Raw genomic sequence first — 25,958 nt, forward strand, 5'->3', positions numbered from 1 at the left:
ATTTCTAACCAACTATATGTAATATATTTCAATATTTTATTAAACATTCTTAAATAGTGTACTTTTGATGCTAAAAGTTTATCATATGATGGTTTAGATCTGATCACTGACTCACTCTATGCCTATCACTTGGCATTCCAAGGCACTGGCTGATTGTGAGGCCGGACCTGGACTTTCCCTATGAAATAAAAGGTATTTTAAGTCAGATTTTGATGTCTTTCTTCAAACTATCACCACTCATCTTGTATATAGAAAACATTTTGCAAAATTTATGATGTATAAAAATAAATGCATGTATAAATGCTAGGGATGATGTGGATGCATTTATTGTCTTTGTATTGATTTGGTAACCTCTCCTGCAGGAGTATTTGCTTCTACCTGTCATTATTATTTTTAAGTCTATTCTTACTATCTAAAACAAAAAAATATTTAAAAGTCTGTTCTTACTATTTTAAAGAGCTCTGGTGGCATACTGCCTAAGGCATTTGACTGCTAACCAGAAAGCTAGCAGTTCAAACCCACCAGCCACTTCCCAGAAGGAAGATGGGGCGATCTACTTCTGTAAAGATGTAAAGATTTACAGCCTTGGAAACCCAATGGGAGTTGCTATGAGTCAGAATCGACTCAATGACAGTGAGTTTGGTTTGGATTTTTTTTTTTTAATGCTTTAAAAAGTCTCACTACAATATTTATTTTCTATATTCTTTAGTAGGTTGTACTTGTTTTTCCCCTCATATCATCAGCTGAGATGTGATTTTGTTTGGCTAACTACAATTACAATCTAGAACTATAATACATTGTAATAGGATAAGTAAACTACTTTTAAAAGAAACTAAATTGTCACTACTCATGCCTCTTAAGAGTCTGCTATGACCTATAAAATATAAGCCAAAGGTGATAGAACTCTAAAACAAATCATATTTATATTTTCAGGAAAGGAAAAAAAAAAGTATCTGAATCCATCCTCTGTGAAACAAGGATAGTCCATCTGAAGTCTAGCACTACTAGGAAGGAGCTGTGGTAGCATGGTGCCTAAGGCACTTGACTGCTAGCCAGAAGGCTGGCGGTTCAAATCCACCAGCCACTCCTCCGAAGGAAGGTTGGGCAATCTACTTCCCTAGTGATACCACCTTGGAAATTCAAGGAGGGGTCACTATGAGTCGGGGCCAATTTGACGGCACCTAACAACCACAAGAAGGAAGGAAGAAGATAAGAATACACACTATGGATTCAAGTTCTAGATATTTATTTACAATACGGACTTGAAAGTTTTTTAAAAAGTATAAACTAGAAACATTTCTGAATGCATAATAATTACATTCTGTATAATTATAAACAATAATTATAAATAGAGTAATGAAAGATGATTTTAAAAAAATGTAGATCACCTACTTTTGTGTTAGGTTCACAGTGTATGTTTTCCCCTCAATTGCAATGTTGTAGGACACCTAGCAGGAGAGTATATTAAAAAGACAAAGATGAGACAGACGAAGGTTAGAAAGGAAGTCTATCACTTCACACTGGTAATAATTAAATTTTAAAACCCACTAACATAAAAGGGAAGATTTGGAATTCAATATGGATTTCTTTATATCAATGAATTTGATCTTAAAATATTGGCTTCCACAATAAAAGAATAATGATAGAAAAATATCATTGTGCAATTTTCTACTTGTTATTTTAAAAATTATCCCATAAAAATAGAATCTGAAAAATTGTTTTTCATACAATGATTTATACATACTTAATAAAGACTTAGGTCACTACAAAATTTATTTTTAAAATGGATAGAGTATAACTAAATCAGTGACTGGATAGAACATTTATTTAGTAGAACCAAGAATTAGCAGCACAAAGTGTACAATATTTATAGAGTTTATAAAATGTGTCTGCTTTACATTTTGGTATAATATTCATTGATATATTTTATTAATGCTGAGATAAATAAATTCAGGTAGTTGTCTAATTAACAATTTAATCTCTAAAAATCAATTTGAGGAGCCTTGACATCTTTATATTTTGGGGGCTTCAATTCACAAATATGGACTGCATCTCCATTATTTAGATTTTTAATTTCTGTCATCTTGTCAGTAAAAAACTTTTGTTTATCTTTGCTACCTATATAAAATATTTTATTTTTATGTAATATAAAATTTATCTTATAAAAAATTCATTTCACTTACTTTTTACTAGAATAGAAATACAATTGATTTTTACATTTTGATCATATTGCCAGGGAATTTTCTAAATGCTTACCGCAATTCAAATTTTCTGTATATTCTTTTGGATGTTATCCTGTATGTAAAAATTTCATCTACATATAATGATAGCTTTATTCTTTTCTAATTATTATGTGTAGTTGTCATTTTTGTTGTTTTCTTTCCTTATTGCACTGCCTATTACTTCCAAGGCAATATCCAACAGAAAAAGTAATAATGGGCATCCTTGTCTTTTTCTTGATTTCATGAGGAAAGCTTTTAATATTTCAATTTTATGTATGGTGTTTTCTCCAAAGGCATTTTTACTTCTGTATAAGCCACAACTGATGGTTATTTTTTCATTCTGAAGTGTTTCATACGCACAAATGTGAGAGAAAACCAAAAACCAAATTCACTGCCAGACGAGTTGGATCTGACTCATAGTAACCCCTCCTTTGGTTTCCAAGGCAGTATCTCTACAGAAGAAGCTCTGGTAGCGGAGTGCCTAAGGCATTAGACTGCTAACCAGAAGGCTGGCAGTTAAAACCCACCAGCCACTCCTTGGAAGGAAAGTTGGGCAATCTATTTCCGTAGTAATACCGCCTCGAAAACCCAAGGAAGGGTCACTATGAGTCAGGTCCGATTCGATAGCACATAACAACTACATCACTACAGAAGTGGATCGCCCCAATTTTCCTTCCCAGAAGTGGCTGGTGGGTTGGAACCACCAGCCTTCTCTTTAGCAGTAAAGTGCCATAGGCACTATGCCACCAGAGCTCCTGACAGAAAATTATATAAAACACAACGTCACCAAATAGATATAAAACATTTCATAAGTATTTGCAAATCATTTTAAGCACTCTGTATACCCTTCTCACAGTAATAGTTACCCTCTTTCTTTCACCCTGGCTAACCAGTTATCCTGAATTTTGTAATTTGTCATATATTCCTTTGAAAAATGATGATATTGAAATTGATTAAAGCAGTCAGATGCTAACAGAAAGATTGGTGTTTCAAATGGAGAAAGATGAAGCAGTTTGCTTCGGTAAAAAAATTGTTGTTGTTATGTTCCGTCGAGTCAGACTCGACCCATAGCGACCCTTCCTTGGGTATCCAAGATGGTATCACTCCTTTCTTCCAAGGAGTGGCTGGTGGGTTTGAACCACCAACCTTCTGGTTAGCAGTCAAGTGCCTTAGGCACTACGCTACCAGAGCTCCTGGTAAAAATTTACAGCCTTGGAAATCTATGGAAGAGTTCTCCTTTGTCCAACAGGGTTACTATCAGTAGGAATAGGATCGATGGCAGTGAGCTTTGTTTTTTAATTTCTGTTTGAGAGAGAGAAGTTGGTAGTAGGTAAGGAAATGATTTTATTCAAATTGCCAGAAAACTATTGTCCAATTAAAATATTAAGATGTCATGTTTCAAGAAACACCATTTAGCTTGTTATGGAATTATTTTTGGCACTAAGTAAAAGGGACATCAAGCTTTTTAATTAATAAAGAAAAAAATCTATGACCTTGATACCAAAAACCAAAAATGAAAAAAATGTCAGCTTTAATACATTTACAAGACAGAAGTGAAAAGCATTAATAGAATGCCCTATGAAATGAAACGGCCATTCAGTCATTTGATTACTCAAATAAATGAGAAGACAAATTCTCTGGATGAATCAGGCCAGTGATTACTGAAGGACACCCACGATAGAAGCAGATTTTAGGAGACAGGGTTTGGGGCTTTGATATCTATCATTATTATACCTATTTCTATGAAACAGCATTAATCTGGATTCATTTTCAAAAGGGCTTTTCCATCTTAAATACAAAATTTAGCAAGTGTGCACAGATGAAAATTGTCATGTTAACTTCTTAGGGATAACACTGTTCAAATGTAATTTTTAAATTACAAAAAATGTTAGAACTTAGTTACCTGTGATTCAACTCCCTCGCTTGTTTTTGACTGTATTTTCTTAGGAACTATAATTTGTACACGTAGTTTTTCAGGATCTGCAAGGTTCAAAATGGTGTTTTAGAGCAACATCCATCACCTCATACCTTCTTTCTCAATTTCCCCATCTAAATACAAAATACGTATTCTATATACCATCTCTCATTTTTAGTATCTTTCAAATTCCCTCAATTCCCTATTTCTTTCAATAATTATAAGAGTTTTAAAGAGAAATAAGAATATTGCTTGTGAGCAGATTCTGGGAACTTTAAGGCAATAAACCCAGGACCCTCTGAACAAATAAGCTAAGGGTCTCAGCCTTTTACTATTCTTGAAACTCAAAGTGTTATCTGAAACTCCAGCCTTGAGGCTTTCACTTGAGTCAGGGGAGGGCACATTTTTCCCAGGTCAAGTGGTGGCACCCCCCAATTCCAATGTGTATTTTGGTTGGGGAAGGCCCTTGGTAAGGCTGGGTTTAGGCTTACAGGATGAGAGTTGATGTTTTTCCAAAGAACAGGTATAGATTTTTTCTTCTTACCATTTTCTGTCCGAAGCTCACTGAGTCCAAAGAGCAGAAGTAGAAGCCTCAACATGGTTTAAGCTACTGGGTTCCCGCCCGAATAATGGCAGTTAGAGGGACTAGGGAGCAGTTAGTTGATCGCGCGACAAAATCTGAGCGCGCACTCTGCAGTTGCAGGCTACAGTGAGAACACAGGTGGGCTGAGTGTGCGCTGTTGAATGTGGGCTGTCTCGGCAGTTAAATCACTTGCAGGAGGAGGCTTGCCCTTTGTGTCATGCCGCGTTGAGCCTGAAAAAAGAGAAAGAACTAGAACGACTTCTTAAAGGCAGCCTCTAAGAAACAGTTAATGGACAGGAAGATTCATATTCACTCTTTAGGTTAATTTTTAATTTAAGGATAATATACAAATATAGATAGTGTAAAATAGAAATCAAAAGTGCAGAGCTCAATTAATATTCTCGTGAACAAACCAGTGTAATTATCACCCAAATCAAGAAATATAGCATAGAACTTCCAAAGCTCCTAGATCGCCCCTCCCATCTTTACCTCTAACACCATAGATTATTAGCTTTGTCTGTTTTTGAACATTATATAAATTAAATGTCACCTTGTTCTCTTTCTTGTCTGAGTTCTTTCAATATGGTGATTGTGATATCCGTGCATGTTATGCATAACAATAGTTTTGTTTGTTTTGTTCTTTCTCACAAAGAGCTATGGTGATGCTAATTGAGCTACTAACAAATGGTCAGAGATTTGAACCCACCAGCTGCTCTTTGGGAGAGCAAGGAGTTGGAATCAACTTGATAACTGTTTAGTTGTTTTTAGTTTTTTATTTGTGTATATTTTATATTGAATAAACATATCACCATTTACCTTTCCGTTTTATTGTTGATGGATATTTGGCTATTCACAATTTGGGCTATATTAATATTTGGGCTACTCTTGTATGTTTGAGTTGGTGAACATATACATATATACAGATTTCTATTGGGTACCTGAAAACAACAACAACAACAACAACAAAAAGCTCACTGTCATGGATTCGATTTCAACTCTTAGCGACCCCTCCTTGGGTTTCAGAGGAGGTATCTCTACAGAAGCAGATTGCCCAGTCTTCCTTCCTAGGAGTGGATACAAACCTAAAGTTATTGGATAGTTGGGTGGGATATGTTTTGATATACTCTTCAAAGAGTTTTCCAAGATGATTGTAATAATTTATACTAAATATATATGAACATATAAATAAATATACTAAGAGAAGTGTAGCATAGTGCCTAAGGCACTTGACTGCTAACCAGAAGGCTTGCGGTTCAAACCCACCAGCCACTCCTAAGAAGGAAGATTGGACAATCTATTTCTGTAGTGATACCGCCTCCCAAACCCAAGGAGGGGTCGCTATGAGTCGGGGCTGACTCGACGGTACATAACTGCAACAGCAAGAGAAGTGTATAAAAGTCCTAGTTCCTCCATGCCCTTGACTAATATTCTACTTCCATCAATTTCACTTTAACCATTTTAATGGACTGTAGGAGTCCTGCATTTTGATTGAATTTGCACATAAGTAGTGGTTAATGAGGAGCTCTGGTAGCGTAGTGCCTAAGGCACTTGACTGCTAACCAAAAGGCTGGCAGTTCAAACCCACCAGCCACTCCTTGGAAGGACAGTTGGGCAAGCTACTTCTGTAGTGATATTGCAGCGGAAACCCCAAGGAGGGGTTCCTATGAGTCCAGTCTGACTGAAGGGCACGTAACAACAACAACAGTGGTTAATGAAGTTAAGCACTATTTTGATTGGCAATTGCCTAATTGAGAACTCCATTTTCCAACTGAATTGTCTTATCTCTTTTTATTAGAATCTATTAATGTATTCTGGGAGCTCTGGTGGCTTAGTGCCTAAGGCATTTGAATGCTAACAAGAATGATGGTGGTTCAAACTCACCAGCCACTCCTGGGAAGGAAGGTTTAGCAATTCACTTACGTAGTGATACCGTGTCGGAAACTCAAGGAGGCGTCACTATGAGTCGGATTCGACTCCACGACAGTGAGTTTGTTTGTTTGTGTGTTTTAATATATGCTAAATATATGTTATGATTCTAGATAGTATTCTTTGGTGGGATATAATTATTGCAAATATCTTTTTTTTTTTTTCTTTGTTTCAGCTTGACTTTCACTCTTTCATTGGAATCCTTTTCATAGCTATTTATATTATTTTTACAGAATTTCATTGTTATAATTTACTTTCAGTAAAAAGCACAAATCTTAAGTATAAATTCAATAAAATTTGACATATGAATGCAGCCAGGAGATCAAGATAAGGAAGTTAGCCAGTTAGCCAACAGTACCCCCACCCCAAGGTAGGAAAATCTGACTCAAGTTGGACAATCTATTTCCGTAGTGATTGCTGTTGTTGTTGTTGTTATGTGCGGTCGAGTAGGACCGGACTCATAACGACCCCTCCTTGGGTTTCCGAGGCAATATCACTACGGAAGTAGATTGCTCCATCTTCTTTCCCCATCTTCTTTCCGTGGAGTAGCTGGTGGGTTTGAACCACCAGCCTTCTGGTTAGTAGTCAAGTGCCTTAGGCACTACGCTACCAGAGCTCACAGAGTGATAAGACCTGGGAAACCCAAGGAGGAGTCACTATGAGTGGGATCTGACTACACGGTAGTGAGTTTGTTTTTGGTTTTGGTTTATCGTAGTGTATCAGTACTGCCTGTACTTGAATTTTTTAGCAGTGGTGTGTGCTCTCCTATAGCTGATTTCCTTTTCCGTTTTTGTGATTCATCAATATTGAGTCTTAGGGTATGTTCAGTAGGAATTTTATTAGAAATACCAAAGAATTTTCCAAAGTGGTTTTATTTATCAAATCCCTACAGAAATTCTATTTGCTCCAAATCATCACTAGCAATAAGTTTTATCATTTTATTAATTTTAGTAATGTGGTAGACTGCGTAATGAATACTCACTAAGGTTCTAATTTGATTTTTTTCTGGAAATATTGAGGAGCCCTAGTGGTGCAACGGTTAAATGCTCAACTCAGCATTGGAATCCACCAACTTCCAAAAAAACTTTCCGCCTAAGAAACCCCATGGAGCAATTCACCTCCATCCTATAGGGTCTCTTTGAGTCAGCATTGATGAGATGGCACCCAGTCAGAAAAGATTCTTGATGTTGAGCAACTTCCTACATGTTTAGTTAACAATTCAGATATCTTTTTTAAATGAAGTAATGAAGTCTTTTGCCAGATTTAAATTGGGTTATTTATCTTTAAGTAGTTACTTAGTGTTAGGTGTTTATTAACTTAATGTTAAGTGTTGATTAATTAATAGGGTTGTAAGTCTTGCGTGTGTTCTAAATATTACACTTTTATCAGGAGAATATTTTTTTTTTCCTTTTGATGTAATTCAATTTTCTCCTTTATGGTTATTTTTGTTTCTATCATTTCTAAGAAATTTTTTTTAACCAAACTTTAAGTTTAGTAAATGCACCTGTTTTTTTAACTTTACTAGTTTTAGCCCTCACATTTAGGTCTCTGAGACTTCTTATAGCAATTTTCAAGTATGAAGTGAAATAAGGTTCATTATTATTTATTTCCATACAGAGATCAAGTTGATCCAACATTAGTTTATTGGAGTCTTCCTTTATTCTGTGAATTGTATTCATGCCTTTGTAGAAAATTGAATTATATATGTGTAGGCCTCTTCTGGGATTTATTCAGTTCCATTGGTCAATTTGTCCAACATCACAATATGAAGGCATTAATTCTTCTTCAGTCTTCCTTATACGTTGTCCAGCTTTCACATGCATATGAGGCTATTTAAAATATCATGACCTGGGTTAGGTGCTTTTTAATCTTCAAATGACATCTTTTCTCTTCAGTGTTTTAAAGAGTTTTGCAGCAGATTTGCCCAATGCAATATGACATCTGATGTTTTGACTGCTGATTCCATGAGTGTTGATTGTGGATTCAAGTAAAATGAAGTCTTTGACAAGTCAGTTCTGACTTATAACAACTAGATGTACAATAAAGTGAAATGTGGCTTGGTTTTGTATCATCCTCACAATTGTCACTATGAGTGAGCCCATGGTCACACCCACTGTGTTCATTCATTTCATTGAGGGTCTTCTTTTTCACAGACCCTCTCCTTTACCAACCAAGCATGATGCCCTTTGCAGGGCCTTGTAATAATGCTGATTATTACAAGTTGGTCCAGTTGTGAGGATTTTTATTTTCTTGATGTTGAGGTATAATCCATACTGAAGGCTGTAGTCTTTGAAATTTATGAGTAAATGCTTCTCATCCTCTTCTCTTTCAGCAAGTAAGATTGTGTCATCTTCAAATCTCAGCTTGTCAGTGAGTCTTCCTCCATTCTTGATCCTGTGTTCATCTTCATATAGTCCAGCTTGTTGGATTATTTGCTAGCATACAGATTAAATAAGCATGGTGAGAGATACAGTCCTGACACACACCTTTCCTGATTTTAAACCATGCAGTATCTTCTTGCTCTGTTTGAAAGACTGCCTCTTGGTCTATGTGCAGGTTCTGCATGAGCATAATTAAATGATCTGGAATTCCCATTACTCACAATTTTATCTATAATGTGTTATGATGATCCACAGATTTGAACACCTTTTAGTAGATAAAACACAGGTAAACATTTTTCTGATATTCTCTGTTTTCAGCCAAGATCTATCTGACATCAGCAATGATATCCCTTGTTCCATGTATTCTTCTGAATCTGACTCGAATTTTTGGCAGTTACCACTGCAACCATTTTTTAATTCTCTTCAGCAAAATTTCCTTGTGTGTGATATTAATGTTATTGTTCAGTAATCTCCTCGTTCTGTTGAATTGCCTTTCTTTGTAGTAGGAAGAAATATGAATCTCTTCCAGTCAGTTGGCCAGAGAGCCAAATTTCTTGGCATAGAAGAGTGGGTGCTTCCAGTGTTGCAAGGATTTGTTGAAACATCTCAACTGGTATATTGTCAATTCCTAAAGTCTTGTTTTTCACAAATGCCTTCAGTGTAGCTTCAGTGTAGACTTCTTTCAGCACCATCGGTTCTTGAACATATTCTACCTCTTGATATGGTTGAATGTTGAACATTTTTTTTTGGTACAGTGACCATGTATTTCTCAAATATTGTTTTCATGCTTCCTGAATGCTTTCATTTTATTTAGCTTTTTTATTTAGCTTTGAAGATGGATGTTCATATTTTCACTACATTTCTTTACAGCATAAGGATTTAAACCTTTATATTTGTCCATAGAATTCTCCAGTATTGCAACTTGAGGCTTGAATTTTTTCTTCAGTTCTTTCAGCTTAAGAAATTCAGAATATGTTCTTTCCTTTAGGTTTTCTAACTCCAGGTCTTTACACATTTCATTATTATACTTTTCTTGTCTCCTTGAGCTGCCTTTTGAAAATTTCTGTTCACCTTTTACTTCAGCATTTCTTCCATTTGCTTTAGCTAATTCACCTTTAAGAGATGTTCTTGATGACATCCTACAACTTGCTTGGTCTTGGGTGATTAGTGTTCAATCTAGCAAGCATATTCTTAAAATGGTGTCTAAATTCAAGTGGGATATAGTCAATGTCATACTTTGGCTTTCCTGGACTTGTTTTAATTTTCTTCACCATCGACTGAAACTGGCATATGAGTAATTGATAATCTGTTCTGAAATCTGCCCATGGACTTGTTCTGACTGATGATATTGAGCTTTTCCTTTGTCTTTTACCACAGATGTAGTCAATTTGATCTCTCTGTATTGCATCTGTTGAGGTCCGCATGTATAATCACAGTTTATGTTGTTGAGAAATGGTATTTGCAATAAGTGAGTCATTGGTCTTGCACAATTCTATCATGCCATCTCTGGTGTCATTTCTATAATGAAGGCCATATTTTCCAGCTACTCATGCATCATCTTTATTTCCCAACTTCCACATAAAAATCACCAGTAATGTATTTGATTGCATATTTAATCAATTTCAGACTACATAATTTGGTAAAAATCTTCAATTTCTTCAACTTTGGTACTACTATGGGGTATAGAAATTTGAAAAAGTCTTATTAACTGATCTTCCTTGTAGGTGTATGAATATTACCCTATTACTGACAGTGATGTATTTCAGGATGGATCTTGTATGGTAACTGCTACCCCCCAAAATGGCTCTCAGATTCAATCTTTTTCAGCCACACTTATAAGAAATACAAGTCATTTCCCCTATCTCCCCTTGTCACGTATTTCCCTGCTCCCCCTATAAGTATTAACTCTCCCTTAGAATACTGTTAAGCCATAAAGCTTGCTAATGTCAGTGTCTGATCAGAACATACACAGGTAGTGGTCATAGGGTACTGCCCAGGGCCCCTTCTCAATTGGGACTGGCGCCACCAAGTCTGAAGCAAGTCATGTAGCCCTCCATTCCAAGTCATGTAGACTCCATCCCCAGTTCCTCAAACACAGGTATAAGTATCCCTGCAAAGTGAGAAGGGGCTAGTGGCCATCTTGGACCCATTCCGGCCCATGGCCTCTGGACACTGTATTGCTAGCAATGTTTGTAAGCCTGTTTTCTTTATCTTTTTAATCCTTTCTCTCCTTATTCTTTTGTTTCTCTTCTCAATAAATGTTCATATTTTTGACTATGCCTCCAGGGAAGTTTTTTTTTTACTTTTGTTACCTACTCAGGAGGAAGTTTTAACCTCTTTAGAAAATTCACATAGCAGACCTTAAACTTTTTTTGGGGGGAGTGGGCAATGATGAATGCAATATCACTCCTCTTCAATTTGTCTTTCTTGGCATAGTAGAGCATATGTTTGTTCTTTTCAAAATGGCTGGTCCATATCAGATCACTTATGTCTAGGTGATTGATCTTTATGCATTCCATTTCATTTTCATAATTTTCAATACTTCTAGGTTCATATTTAATAAATTCCATGTTCTGATTATTATTTGATATTTGCAGCTGCTTCTTCTCATTTTGAGTCCTGCCACATATCCAAATGAAGGTCTCAAAAGCTTTACACCATCCATGTCATTAAGGTTGTCATTAAGCAGGCAGTTCTTCCCCAGTAATATTTTGAGTGCCTTTCAATCTGACAGACTCATTTTCTAACACTATATCAGACAATGTTCTGCTCCTATTCATAAGATTTTTACTTGCTAATTTTTTTCAGTAGCATAGTGGCTAAGACACTTGACTGCTAACCAGAAGGCTGGTGGTTCAAACCCACCAATCACTCCTCGGAAGTAAGATGGGGCAATCTACTTCCATAGTGATACTGCCTCGGAAACCCAAGGAGGGGTCGCTATGAGTTGGATCCGACTCGACGGCATATAACAACAACAACAACAACAACAACGATTTTTTTCAGAAGCAGATCCTCAGGTCCTGCTTCCTAGTGTGCCTGGTGACCCTGCTAGTGTTGGAATTACAGGATCATAGCTTCCTGCATCATCCTTCCTCCAATACCAACTTCTCTGTTGAGTCACCTATTCTGCACACATCATACTAATTAAAGCATACAATATGTGGGCCTTTTGTGAACTTGCTACTTTCACTTAGCATAGTACTTCAAGATTCATTCATGTTGTACCATGCATGAGTATTTTTTTTAAAATACAAAGTAATATTCTATTGTATTATAGTCTATCATTATATTTATTGGTCAGTTGATGAACATTTGGATTCTTTTTTCTTTTTGGCTATTGTGAATAATGCTGTTAACAGCATTCCTGTACAAGTTTTTGTACACATGTATATTTTCATGTATCTTGAGTATACATACCTAGGGACAGAGTAGCTGGATTGTATAGTAAACTATGGTTGATATTCTGAGGAATTAAGAAATTGTTTTTCAATGTTGCTATACTATTTTATATTCACTTCAGAAGTATATGAAAGTTCCAATTGTTCTGCATCCTCACCAACAATTTTTATTGCCTTTCTTTTGACTATAGTGATACTAGTAGATATAAAGTGCTATCTCATTGTAGAGTTCATTTGAATTTCTCTATTGGCTAATGACAGATTATTTTTGTGTTTATTGTCCATTATATGGCTTCTTTGGAGAAATGTCTATTTGAGTGCCTACCCCATTTTAAATTGGTTTATCCTTTTCTTTAATATTTGTGAGACACTTTCATTCATTCTGAATAAGTTTCTTAGATCTATATTTACACATATTTTATTCCATTTTGTGGGTTGTATTTTTCACTTTCCTTTTTTAATGTTCAATATTAATATACATATTGCAGTTACATATTGTACCTACAATTATGCATGAGGAATGTCCACAACTAAGCCCATATCTGCAGGTGGGTGTGCTACCTTACACCCCTCCAAACCTTTGTAGTACATCTATCTACCTATGTAAAAACCAAATGAACACCCACTGCCATCTGATAAATTGTGACTCATAGTGACCTCCATTGGGTTTCCAAGGTGGTAAATCTTTATAGAAGTAGAATGCCTCATCTTCCTTCCATGAAACAGCTGGTGGGTTTGAACTGGTAATGTTCTGGTTAGCTGTCAAATACCTTAGGCACTGTGCCACCAGAACTTCTTCATCTACCTATGTATCCATTTGTAAGTTATTGTTTTGAGTATTTTCAAATACTGTTGTTGTAAGATCATCCATAGTTATTGCCTACACTCAAAGTTATTACTGTAGTTGACTTCTATTCTTTTGTGTTTTTTTTTTTCAATTTTTATTGTGATTTGGATAAAAGTTTACAGAGAAAATTCATTTTCCACACTGCAGTTCATACACATTTTGTTTCATGACATTGACTATAATTCCCCACAGTGTAACAGCTCTCTTCCCACTTCCTCTCCATAGTTACCTCATTCCTGTGTCCTTCCCTCCCATGCATTCCTGCTACCGTGAGCTGTCCCCCTGTGAAAACACTGCCCTTCTGTTCTCCTATGCTCCAAAGACTGTAGCTACCGGATATAAATGTCCACCCCATTTTCCTATCTATTTTTTGGTTGGATGCTACAGGAGTGAGTTCAGTTCGAGACCTCAACGGTAACTAGGGTCCATAATTTCAGAAGTCTCACTAGGCTACATCAGATCAGCGAACTGTTTTTTTTTTTTTTTATTATTATTATTTTATGATTTTGAGTTTTGTTCCACATTATTCTCCCACTCTAACCAAGATATCCTGGTCCAATCCCTCTCCAAATAGTTGACAGTGGTAGCTGGGCACCATCTAGTTCATCTGTTGACCTTTATTCTTGCATTGCTTTTGATGTCTTTCTTTCCCTTGGTCATATTTTGCTGATTTTCCCCATATTGTGTATTGCCTTTCCCTTCATGATATTAAAATGGGTCTTTTATCTACTTAGTAATTTTTCCTCCCTTCCTCCTTCCCCCTTCCATTACTGGTAAGCAATTTTTTTTGTTTTTTTTTGTGTGTATGTAAACTTTCTCCCTCTCTCTCTCTCTCTCTTTCTCTCTCTCTCTGTTTGGTTTTTTGTTTTTTACAAACACTGGTCTCATAAAATATTTGCCTTTCTGTGATTGACTTATTTCACTCAGCATAAAGTCCTCCAAATTTATCAATGTTCTGAAATGTTTTGTGGATTTGTTTTTATTCTTTATCTTTACCAATGCATACAATTCCACTCTGTATATATACCAGTTTTCTTATCCATTCATCCAATGATGTTCTCTTAGGTTGTTTCCATCTTTTTTGCTGAATAATGCTTCAATGAACATGTGTGTGCATATGCTTATTCATGTCACATCTCTTATTACTTTAGGATTTATACCTAGAGGTCTGGATGTGGGATTGCTGGATCATATGGTATTTCTATTTCTAGCTTTTTAAGAAAGTGGCATACCATTTTCCATAGTGGTTGTAGCATTTTACTTTCCTACAGCATTTTCCTACAGCAATGTAAAAGAGTTTCAATCTCCTCACAACCTTGCCAATTTGTTCTCTTTTTTTTTTTTTTTGCAATTGCCATTGCTGTCAGGGTGAGATGGTATTTTATTGTAGTTTCAACTGGCATCTCTGTAATGGCTAATGATCATGAGCATCTCTTCATGTGTTAGTGATTTGAATGTCTCCTTTGGTGAAGTGTCTGTTCATACCCTTTGCCCATTTTTTAATTGATTTTTTTTTTAATTTTTTGTTGTTGAAGTGTTCAAGTTTTCTATGATTTTTAGAGATTATACCCTTTTTGAATATGTCATAGTCATTTTTCCCCAGTCTATATGTTCTCTTTTTACTCTTGGAAAAATATTTTGATAAGGATAACTATTTAATTTATTGGGAGATACATTTATCTGGTTCATTTCCTGCTATTTGTGCATTTTTAGGGCCCCAGAATTTTCCCTATTTTTCTTCCATGATCTTTACATAGTCTTAGGTTTTATATTTAGTTATATGATCCATTTTGAGTTAGTTTTTGTGTTGGTGTGAGGTATGGGTTCTGTTTCATTTTTCTATAGATAGACATCAAATTTTGCTAGTATGATTTTTTAAAGAGACTGCCTCTTCCCCATTTAATAAACTTTGGGTCTTTGTCAAAGATCAGCTATCCATAGAAGGATGGATTTATGTCTATGATCTCAATTCTGTCCACTGGTATATGTGTCTATTGTTGTACCAATACAAGGCTGTTTTGACTAATATGACTGTATGATAGGTTCTGAGATAAGGTAGTAAGAAGTCTCCTACTTTCTTCTTCTTCAATAATGTTTACTTATCTGAGACCTCTTTCTTTTCCATATAGAATGGATGACGAGATTTTTCTATGTTGTTAAAGAATTTTGTTGGAATTTAGATCAGTATTGCATTATATCGATAGAGCAGTTTTGGTGGTATGTAGTTAAGGTTTTGTGTCAACTTGGCTGGCTGTGATTTTGAGTAACTTGGCAGCTGGATGTAGTTATTTTCTGTGTTAGACTGGGTTCTGTAGAGAAGCAAAAAGCCTATATAGAGAAAGAAAGAAAGATAAATTTACCTTAGGAAAATGGCTAACACTTATAGAAGCTTGCAAATCCCAAGTTCTTGGCTCAAACATCAAGCTGGAGGCTTTTTCCAACTTATGCAGCTGCAGGGGTGGACAAGCTCAAGGTTGACAAGCAGTATACTACTGGCTGTTGACTCCAACCAATGATGAATCCAAAATCTCTAGGCCAAATGTTGGACTGTTCACTACAGACTGTTGTAGGCAGCATGACAGAATCCCGATCCACAGAAGATTGTCTCTTTTCCAAGCATGAACATAAATAAACTGTAACAGGTCACATCCCTAGGGAAACTCCCTTTCAATGGATTGGCTGCTCAAAACATATATATCTGACCCCATCATTGAAACAACCCACATCACAATTGCTTAAACCACACAGAATTGTGGTCTAGCCAAGTTGACACACAGCTCCAACTATCACATTTCCATGATGAAACTGGTTATGGTGAAATCACCTCCATGGTAGCATCTGCTGTGTGTAGCTAATAAGTTCAAATGGAGGTGGCCACAGAGTGTGGTCTGTTTCCAGTACACATGGAGAAGCTTTGAGAATGGTCTTTAGTTTTTGGTCATTTTGGAGCCTGCATTTGGCTCATCATAATCTCCACCTCCTGGACTTGAACCAGTGGCCTGCCATATTGCCTGACAATCTTAGGATTATTGCTTTACAGGCTTGTGGGGCAACAATCTTCCATTTGCTTGCCAATCTTGGATTTATCAGCCTCAGCAGCCAGCACCCTGATATACTTCCTGCCAATCTTGAGTTCATCAGCTGCTGCAGCTCTTTAAGTCAGGAGAAGCCTCCAGCTTGCTCTAGTGGGCCTGGAAGATCATTTCAAAATCTATTCTGAAGTACAACTCTGTCAGTAATAGAATAATATACATACATCTACAAGGAACACCCGTTAACACTACTATTAGTCAAATTTGGCCACCAACCATCAAAGCCAAAGATGAAGAACTTGAACATATTTACTAACTTCTGCAGTCTGAAGTTGACCAAACATGTGATCAATATGTATTGATAATTACTAGTATTGGAATGCAAAATTTGGAAAGAAAAAGAATCATCAAGAGTTGGAAAATATGGCATTGGTGATAGAAATGACACCAGAGATCATAACATAGAATTTTGCAAGACCAATGACTTATTCATTGCAAATAGTTTTTTCAACAACATAACCAGTGATTGTACAAGTGGCCCTCCCTGGACAAAATACATAGGAATCAAACTGTGGAAACAGACACTGGAGAATCTCTATGTCATCAGTCTAAACAAGGACAGAGACTGACTATGAAACAGACAATCCTACAAATTTCCTTTTACTTGGATCCACAATCAACAACCATGAAGCAGCAGTCAAGAAATCAAATAACATATCACATTGGGCAAAACTGCAAAAGTCTTCTTTAAAGTGTTAAAGAACAAAGGGTCTCTTTGAAGACTAATGTGTGCCTGAACCAAGTCATGGCAATTTCAATAGCCTGATATGCACACCAAAGCTGGAATATGAATAAGGAAGATCACAGATGAATTGATGCCTTTGAATTGTGGTGCTGAAGAAGAATATTGAATGTACCATGAACTACTAAAAGTTTGAACAGATCTGTCTTGGAGGAAGTACTGCCAGAATGTTTCTTAGATGGCACCTCTCATATTTTGGATGTTTTTTATCAGGAGGGACGAGTCTCTAGAGAAGGGCATGACGCTCAATAAAGTAGATAGTGAAAAAGAGCAAGATCCTCAATGAGGTGGATTGACACAGTGGTTTCAACAATGGGCTCCAGCTTAGCAACTACTATGAGGATTGGACCAGACTTGGCAGTTTTTGTTCTGTTGTACCTGGCATTGCTATGAGTCAAAACCAACTCGACAGCAACAAAAACATAACACCAATGTATGCATGAGGGGTATTGTTCTACAATTCCCTTTTTTAGTAGTATCTCTGCCTGGCTTTGGTATCAAGGGTATGATGGCTTCATATAATGGATTCAGGAGTATTCCCCTCCTTATCTATGATCTGAAATAGCTTGAGTAGTATCATTATGAGGTAGTCTCTCAATGTTTGCTAGAAATTTCCAGTGAAATGATCCAAGCTAGGGCTTCTGTGTATGGAATTAAAATATCTATCTATCTATCTATCTATCTATCTATATTATTTCTTCTTCAATCTCTTCTTTTGTTATGTGTGTGTTCAGCTTTCCTACCTCAATCTGTGTCACTTTATGGAGATAGTATTTTTCTAATAATTTTTCAATTTCCTCTAGATTTTCAAATTTGTTGAAGTACAATTTTCCATAGTGTTCTGTTATGATCCTATTTATTTCTCTTGGTTCTCATGTAATAACACCCATCTCATTTTTTGTTTAGGTTATTTGCTTCTTCTCTTGCTTTTCTTTTGTCAGTTTGGCCAGTGGTTTTTTGTTATTATTGAACCTTTCAAAGAACCAGTTTCTGTTCTTATTGATCCTTTGTATTGTTTTTCTGTTCTCTATTTCATTTATTTCTGCCCTAACCTTTATTATTCCCTTTCTTCTCATGAATATTGGCTACTTTTGCTGCTCTCTTTTTATTCATTCAAGTTGTAGGGGTAATGATTTGAACAAGGTCTCTTCTTCCATTTTGGCGGGTGTGTTTATTGCTATATATTTACCGCTGAGTACTGCTTTTGCTGTGTCCCAAATGTTTTGATATACTGTGTTTTCATTCTTGTTTGATTCTAGGAAATATTTTTATTTCATCTTTGGTTTCTTGTATTACCCAGTGGTTTTTAAGCAAGGTTCTATTCAGTTTCTATGTTTTTGACTTTTTTTTTTTTAACCTTGCTCTTGCTATTATTAATTTTTATTTTTGTACCACTGTGATCAAAGAAATGCTTTTTATTATTTCAATGTTTTGGATTTTATTAAGGCTTGCTTTGTGGGCTATACTGTAGTCTATTCTGAAGAATCATTTATGAGTGTTGGGAAAAAATGTATAGTTTGCTGCTGCTGGGTGTAATGTTCTGTATTTGTCTATGAGGTCAAGTTGGTTGGTTATGTTGTTTAGATCTTCTGCATATTTATTGAGTCTCTTTTTAGTTGTTCTGTCCTTCACTGAAAGTGTTGACTGGAAGTATACTATTATTACTGTGTGACTGTCTATTCCTCTTTTCAATGCTGTTAGAGTTTGTTTCATATATTTTGGACCCCTGTCATTGGGTATGCATATATTTATTCGGTTTATGTCTTCTTTGTGGATTGATTCTTTAATAATTATATAATATTCTTCCTTATCCATGATGGTGGATTTTTCCCTAATGTCTATTTTATCAGAGATTAATAATTCCACTCCTGCTCTCTTTTGGTTATTATTTGCTTGATATTTTTTTCCCCTTTGTGTTTTAGTTTATGTCTTTGTGTCTAAGGTGTGTCTCATGATGGGTTGTGTTTTTCAATCATTCTTCCACTCTGCGTCTCTTTACTGGTGCATTTTACCCATTTACATTCATTTTCATTATCAGTAGGTATGAGTTTACTGCTGTCATTTTGTTGTGCTTTTTCTTCTGATGTTCTTTGTTCTAATTAAATTTTTATGCTTAGTTATTTTTGTTTAGTGGATTTTATTTTCATTTCTTTCATTGTTGTTAGTTTTGTGTCCACTGAGTCTTTGCGTTTTTTACTATTATTATTTTAATGACTAGGTTCGTTAACTTTCTTTGTGGTTACCTTGAAATTTACCATTGCCTTTTTTAGTTAAAAGCAGTCTTTTATTTCTTGATATCACCTTGACTTCCTTGTCATTGAACTTCTATAACTACATCATTTATTCTCCCTTTTTGTTTTGACATCATGGTCATTTACAGATTGATGTCTCTGGTTCCCTATTTTCAGTCTTTAGCTTGTTTTTATGTTTGAGAATTCTTTAACTGGGTTGGTATCTGGTTGATGCTGTCCTTTTTCCTAACTTCAGGTTGTTGTGTGATGTTCGTTCTCTGTCTGAAGGACTCTCTTTAATATTTCTTGTAAAGTTGGTGTGGTTTTTATAAATTCCCTTTTTTCCTGTTTATCTAGAAATGCCCTAAATTTGTCATTATATTTGAGAGACATTTTGCTGTCTCTTGATCTTTTTCTTTCACGGTTTTATATATATATAATCCTATTGCTTTCTTACCTACACAATTTCCACTGAGTAATCAGAGTTTAGTCTTATTGGTTTTTCTTTGTAGATGACTTTTTGTTTTTCCCAAGCTGCTCTCAGAATTTTCTTTCTTTCTTTTTTTTTTTTTCTGTTTTTGGTTTTGACAAGTATATGTCTTGGTGACTTTCTTTTGGAATCTATCCTTTGTAGGGTTTGTTGTGCTTCTTGGATTGAGATCTTCTCATCTTTCATGATATTAAGCAAGATTCAATAATTCTTTCTGTGTTGTTATTTTTTTGCCTCCTCCTGTTCTGGAATTCCAATCACATGTAAAATTTTTCTCTTGATAGAGTCCAACATAATTTGTAGGCTTTCTTCATTTTCCTTCATTCTTTCTTTTCTGATTTTTGCTCATATTGGTGTCCAGAGATGAGTCCTCTACTTTGTTGATTCTATATTCCTTTGATTCAATTTTGCTCCTATATTCTTCTATAGAGGTGTCTATTTCTAAAATTTTCATTGTTAATATTTTGAATTTCTACTTAGTGTTTCCTTTTTTAATGGTTTCTACCTATTTATTTTGTCTTTCTTTATTGTATAGTCTTCCTGGATTCTATTGCTTTGTCTGTGCTTTCCTTGAGCTCTTAAAAAAAAAAAAAAAAAAAAAAAACCTTTATGTTAGCATTTTGAATTCCTTATCAAATAGTTCCATTACCATTTCTTCTACTGGAAGGTTTTCTGGCTCTTCATTTTGGTCACTTGCTGGTGCTACCTTATGCTTTTTCTTTATGATATTATCTATTTTCTCTAAGATATTAAAAAGTGTTACTGTGTTTATTTACTTACTGAATGTTTATTTGCTATGTCTTTTTGTTTGTTTGTTTGTTTCATTATGTTTTGATATATTTTAGTATGTGGGGCATGCATGTTACTCAAATTTCTAGTCTTCTGTGCTAGAATTCTCACTACCAGTCTCCAGGAGAGTGGGCCATTGGATGAATGTGTAATAACAAGTCTCAGTTTTCTGCTCTCACAGTGTGGCTGAGAAGGTAACTGGTATTGCTGATGAGGTGATGTGTCTGTCCAGCTGGTCAGTTGAGCATGGATGCAGGAGCCTTCTCACTGGTCACTGGGTTGGGTGTTGTATGTGAGCACTTAGAGTTGCTGGATGGTTGGAGTTAGGGTTCCTGGGTTGTCTGTCACCAAATGGGTGGTGCAGAATCTCTCATCTGTAGTCCTGGACAAACAAGATAGTGTGGGGGTATTTAGAACAAGCACAAGTTTCACATTTCAGGGAGGGTGATGCAGGGAGGATGCCACTATTGCATAGGTGCCTACTAGGAGGGTATATGGTGTCTCTTATAGTGCAATGCTTGGGTGTGGGCTGCTGGTCTTCTGGCTCCCAATGAAGGTGGCTGGAAAGAATAGGAGATTCTGCTGGCCATAGGGCATAGAAGTTATTGTTGGTAGTCCATGGTTCTCTGGTGCCAGTTGCCAGCAGGGAAGGCTGGTGCTCCTCACCTATGGATCCCTGGTACAAGTAGCTGAGTGAAGAGGTTGGTGTCACTAGTCTATAGGCCCCAGCTCAGGAGACAGGACTGTAATGAAGCCACCAGATAATGATCATATGCAGAGGGGAGGGATTTATGAGAAGGTTGGGGGGCACCACAGGTCTACAGGCCTCTAGTTTGGGAGGGTTGGGGGCAGGTGCAGTGGGCAAGGTGAATGCACTGGGTAGGAAGTCCTCTTGCCTGGCTCTGGAAATGGTTGGTCCTGCTTGGCTGCATCAGGGGATGGGGGTTTGCCTGGGAATGCTGTTTTGTTTGTCTCAATATGGCTATGTTGTGCAAGTTGGGCTGGCAGGACACCAGTGATCCATAGTTCTCCATGTCTGGTAATTTTGTACAGTCGACTTGGCACTTGGTCCATTTTTTCAGCCTTGCTTTGATACTCAGGGTTCTAAAGTTGCAATCTTTAGATGTAATTTGCTTGTTTTCTTGGGTCTTCATTGTAGAAGGGATTTTTGTGAGGCATTTTGACTATGCCACCCTCTTGGACTACTCAAAATAAATTATAGACCTAAATGGAAGAACTGAAATAATAAAAATCTTAGAGTCAAAGTAAAAGTAATGCTTTGAGACTTAGCTTTTCACAGATATTTCTTAGAAATGATGACACCAAATGCACAGACAAAAGACAAAAATAGAAAAATAAGATCTTATCAAAATTTGAAACTATTGTTGATTAAAAGACTTAGTAAAAAAAGATACAACCTACAGATTGGGAGAAAATATTTTGGAGACCACATATTGGATAAAGGTTTAATATCTAGAATATATAAAGATCTCTTAAAATTTCACAACCAAAAAGATAAACAACCCAATAAAAAGAAATAAAAAGATGATTAAAGGACTTGAGTAGACATTTTACCAAAGAAAAAACACAATCAGCAAATAAGTACTAAGTGTTCAACATAATGGTCATTAGAGAAATGCAAATCAAAACCCTAATGAGTTATCAGTTCACACTCACTAGGCTACAAATGATTTAAAAAAAAAGATGTTGTTGAGGATATGAAAAAATAGGAATTCTCACTCATTGCTGGTGATATTCCAAAATGGTATGGGTGTTGTGAAATAGTTTTGTGGTTCCTCAAAAATTTAAGCATAGATTTACTATATGATTCAGCATTTGCACTTTGAGATATATACCCAAAATGATTAAAAGCAAGAATGCAAACAGATATTTGTATACCAATGCTCATTGCAGCAATATTGACAATATCCAAAAAGTGGAAAAAGACTAAATATCCAACAAAAAATTCATAGATTAGTAAAATGTGGTGCATACACATAATGGATTATTATTCAGCCATAAAGAGAAATGAAGTCCTGATACATGGTACAACATAGATGAACCCTGAAAACATTTTTCTGAGTGACATAGGTCATCATAAAAAGACAAAATTATATGATTCTATTTTATATTTTGAATAGGAAAATGTACAGAGATGAAATTTTATTATCGGTAACCAGAGAAGGACAGAAGAGATGGAGAATGAAAGATGTAATGCTTTGATGACACTATTCTCTTGTTAAGAATAATGGAAAAAATGGAAGAGATAAGGATGATGGTGGAACACATTAAGAACATAATTATTGAGACGTCATTAAACTTCTGTAAGATGGTGGAATAGGCAGATAAGCTCTACAGACCCTCTTCAACAAAGAAAAGAGAAACCAGTTACAAGAGATACACAAGACGATCCTGGAGCCCTGAGCTTTGAAAGGAAGTATACAGAAGTGGATAAGGCACCAGCTAGTGGAAAAACCTGAATGGAAACAGTGAATACGGAGACAATGAGAGCAGTGGACTGTCAGCTACTCTGACAGGACTGCCATTCTAAATATTTCCAAGTGGTGTTGGGACTTGAAAATTGACCTAATGATCAGCCCTGGTCATCAAGGGCTGCAGGGACAACTGTGCTGGTGCCCTGTAACTAGGACGAGAAACAGCAAGGAGGGAGACAACCTGAGCTGTGGACTTTTGGCTGTCTGGAGGGTGTAGCCATTTTGATTGTTTACACGTGGTGGCCATTTTGGATATTTAAAGTGACTGACAGTGCAGCTGTTTTGAATGTTTACAAGTGGCGGCCATTTGGGATATTTAAGTGACTGAGGGCACAGCCATTTTGATTGTTTATAAACAATGCCATTTTGGATTTTAAAGTGACAGCATTCTCATTCAGATTCCAGGAACCAAAGAATAGGCTCTGTTTGCCAAGGATTGCAGAGACATAAGGGAGGCTGACAATGGGAAAGGAAACAGGTGGTGAGTGTATAAGTGCTGCCCACTAGTGAATAGAGGAGCACAGCAAGCACAGTACCCTGCTTACATAGATAACATACAAAGAAAACAAAATTGTGGTCAAGTCACCCCAACATACAACAATCAATTAAATATAAACACAAAAACATCATAATGCCTCGGAGACAACAGAGCATCACAGTCCACACAAAGAAGCAAGAGAAATAAGGGAACAGGATACAGACCCAAAATAAATCCCTGAGGAAGATGCAGCATTGGGAACTCCCTGATAAGGAATTCAAAAGAATTATTTAGGTAACTTCAATGAATTGAGAGACAGATCAAGGAAAACACTGACAAAACTGAGGAAAATACAGAGAAAACCCTAGAACAATTTCAAAAGACAATGCAAGTACAAAATGACAAAATAAATGAAAAATTAGAAATGATACAAAATCTACAGACAGAAATTCAGAAGATTAGTACTATATTTTCAGAAATAGGTAACTCATTGAACAGGCAAAAGAGTAGAACTGAATCAATAGAAGACAGAATTAATGAGACTAAGGCAAATACCTCAAAATTTCTTTAGAAATGGAATAATCAGAAATAAGATCAAAACAAGATGAAGAAAATCTAAGGCTCACATGGGATACCAGCAAAGGGACTAACCTACGTGTAATCAGAATTCCAGAAGAAGGAGAGACAAATAAAACCACAGAAACAATTGTTAAAGATTTGTTGGAAGAGAATTTTCCTGGTATGATGAAAGATGAGAATATATCCATTCAAGAAGTCCAACAAACCCCAAACAGGATAGACCCCAAAAGAAAATCACCAAGACATATCATTGTCAAACTCACCAAAATCAAAGACAAAGAAAGAATCCTAAAAACAGCACAGGAAAAATGAAAATTGCCTACAAGGGACAATCAATAAGAATAAGCTCAGATTTCTCAGCAATAACCATGCAGGTGAGAAGACAGTGGAATGGTATATATAAAACGCTGAAAGAGAAAAATTTCCATCCAAGAACTATATAGCGAGCAAAACTGTCCCTGAAATATGATGGTGAAATTAGGATATTTCTAGATAAGTAGAAATTAAGGGAATTTGTTAAAACCAGGCCATCCTTACAAAAAAACCCTAAAGGGAGTCCTTTGGACAGAGAACCAACAGCAGCAAACAACTGACCATTAACACACATCATGACATAACCCAGAAAACAACCCAGATATAGACGTATCCAAAGTAAATAAGTACACAAGATTGTAAACAGGGAACCAGAGACATCAATTGACAAATGAAGACAACTACAAACCAAAGAGAAGGAAAAAACTGTGTAATTACAGAACTTCTAAGTGGTAGGGAAGTCAAGACAACTATAAGATAGAACGGACTGTTCTAAACTTGGGGAGAAATTATAAATCAGAGGGTAATCTCAAAGAAAAATGATCAACCTTCACATCAAAATAAAAAAGAGGACCAGTAGAAATATTTAGCAAATACTGAAACAATAACAATGAAGGAAGAGATAATACTATTCATAAACAAAATGAGCTCAGCACAGAAAATTATATGGCACAAAGAAATCAACACCAAGTAAAAGCACATAACAAAATGACAGCAACAGATTCATACTTGTTGATAATTATATATCTGACAAGGGACTTATTTCTAAAATTTATAGAGAACTCTTAACAACTCAACAACAAAAAGCTTAACAATCTAATTTAAAAAATGAGCAGAAAACTTGAATGGACACTTGACCAAAGAGGATATTCAGGCAGCCAGCATATACATGAAGAAATGCTCATGATCATTAGCCATCCGAGAGAGATGCAAATCAAAACAACAATGAGATACCATCTCACCCCAACACTAATGGAAAAGTTCAACAAGACAGGGAAAATAACAAATGATGGCAAGGATGTGGAGAGATTGGGACTGCCATACACTGCTGGTAAGACTGTCAAATGATACAACCACTGTGGAAAACAGTAGGGTGATTTCTTAAAAAGTTGGAATTAGAAATACCATTTGACCCAGCAATCCCATTACTAGGTATAAATCCTAAAGAAGCGATAGCCAGTAAAAGAACAGATATATGCACACCCATGTGCATTGCAGCATTATTTACAATAACAAAAAGATGGAAACAATCCATGCACACATCAACAGAAGAATGGATAACCAAACTATAGTACATATACACAATGGAATAATATGCAACACTAAAGAATAACATAGAATTAAAAAAAAATCATATAACATGGATGAACTTGGAGGACATTATGCTGAGTGAAAGAAGTCAATCACAGGTGGACAAGTATAGTATTAGTTGGTTATTGTAAAAAGTCAAGGAAAGATGTATATATGGAAGGGAA

Source organism: Orycteropus afer, unplaced genomic scaffold (genome assembly GCF_000298275.1).
Source record: "Orycteropus afer afer isolate SDZICR_OR568_19922 unplaced genomic scaffold, OryAfe1.0 scaffold00024, whole genome shotgun sequence".
NCBI lineage: Eukaryota > Metazoa > Chordata > Mammalia > Tubulidentata > Orycteropodidae > Orycteropus > Orycteropus afer.